Genomic DNA, 2067 nt, shown 5'->3' with positions numbered 1-2067 from the left:
AATTTTTGTTTGTGCTGACGTGAGTGTGCAGTTCTAGGAATCTTCGCAAGTGAGTCTGCGGTAGTGTATGTACATTGCCTGTACGGGTGCTTGTTGCGCATTCGCTTGTGTTGAATGGGGGTGTCCAGTTGCCAGCTGTCAACGCAACTTCCAGTTGTGAGTTTATCAGTGTGCGTGGTGCATCTCAACTCATATCATTGATTCAACTTCTTCCTATGTGTTGATAGGGATGTCCTGTAATTGTTTCTTTGTTGTTGCATCTGCTGCGTGGGAGAGAGTGTGTATAGGACTATGTGATTTTGCTCCTTGCGTTTGTTGCAGGATAATGTCAGGTAACCATGAAAAATGTTTGTCAAGCTCGAGTTTTTTAAAATTTGGTATGAAGTCAACAGCTCCATGTTTATTTTTCTTTGCCGAGTCTGACGAGGGGTTTCGTCATTGTTGTTCGTCCGCTGCTGGAGAAATTCTCTTTTTCCTCGCCCTCTGTATACTCAACATTGTTTGTGTTTAGTCAAATAACGGAGTGATGTGCCGGTTGTCTGAAAATGAAAAGAGTTCCGGAAAAACGAGGTCCATTAGTGCAAAGAGGAAAAAAGGGGGTTCAATGCCATTGTTGCTTGTTGAGATTCTTGTTGGCAGTAGTTTACTTGTTGTTTTTCTTTGTTGAAAAGTTCGTTTTTTTGTTTATCAAATAAAACGTGCATCTCGCTCAAAACAATTCATTTAAAAAAAGTCGGGTCACCATGCGTGTTCGTTTCACGTTGGTTGGTCGCCAGTTTGTTGCGAGACTTGTGGTATAAAAGGAAATGCGTGTTCATCGCACGTTCAGGTGTCACCAGTTTGTAGCTGACTGGTGGTATATTATATATATCCCCCAGTTGTACAAAATAGGAAAATTGAATTGAATTGAGAAAGAAACGAACAACGCGTTAAACGAACTAGAATTTATTTCATGAAGAAACAAATAAAAGAAAGGGTACAGCACGTGTTTAGTTTGGCGTGCGTCTCTTACTGTTAGCTGGTGAGAGGGAAAGTCTATTGTTGTAGAGAGAAAGAGTGAGAAAGTCAATCCAGGCCATGGAGAGAGAAAGCGTGTAAAGTGTACGTACTGTCAGTTGGCTCTTGCCCCACACATAGTAGTAGGGGACGTGAAGCATGCCCTGAAGGGAGCGGTAGGTTCATCGACCGCTCAGGTCGGGAGCCGAATCGAAAAGAAGGAAACAGCTCAGGACTCTTGCTTTTGTCGTTTCCGGTGTCCTTCGCGCATGTGTGGATTTCCTCTAAAGAGAAGTGAATTTTCCCATGTGTGCGTACATGTGCACACACGTGTGTATGTTAGCATTTGTATGTATGCACATGACTGTGAGTGTATGTAGGTGAATGTGAATATATGTAAGTGTGTGTACGTGCGTGCGTATGTTTGTGTGTGTGTATGTGTATGACAAGAAAAGTGGCTTGAAATGTGAACGCGTGTGTTTGTGTGTGACTAGAAAAGGCTTGCACACTTTTAAACAATATCCTCCTCTCACCATGTTAAGAATGGCTTTCGAAATAATAATGTTATTATTTCAGCACGGTACCAAAAATATATATGTACCGTGTTTTCTTTTTTGTTATTTCATAATAATACAAGAATTGTTTAAGCTAAATTAATTCTTCTAAATAAAATAATTGCTTTCTTTTATTTTTGTTTTGTAATAATAACACAAAAAGAATAACTAAAATATCTTTTAAATAAATACATAGTTTCGTTTTTCATGTCTGACTTCATGATCAAGTTTATTTTTTTTAAAACAAGATTTAAAAATGATTTTTAAAAATATTATGAAGGTGTGTAGTCACCTTTAAAAACGATATCTCCTTCAAGAACGGTCATAAAATGTGTTTTTAATCGATATTTATTCAATAAGGGACCAGTTTTCCTAGCTAGCAAAAAGGGACGAGTTTTTCAGGTACGAGTTTTCTGGGCACCGCGAAATAATATTATTATAGATTATAATTAGTTGCAAAATAATAAAAATTCCCACAGATAATTAATTTTTTAAAATTTAAAGGAGTAAAATTCGA

The sequence above is a fragment of the Euprymna scolopes genome, chromosome 24 (assembly GCF_053919585.1).
Source record: "Euprymna scolopes isolate OS-2025 chromosome 24, ASM5391958v1, whole genome shotgun sequence".
In the NCBI taxonomy this organism is placed as follows: Eukaryota; Metazoa; Mollusca; class Cephalopoda; order Sepiida; family Sepiolidae; genus Euprymna; species Euprymna scolopes.
This window is presented reverse-complemented; position numbering follows the sequence as displayed.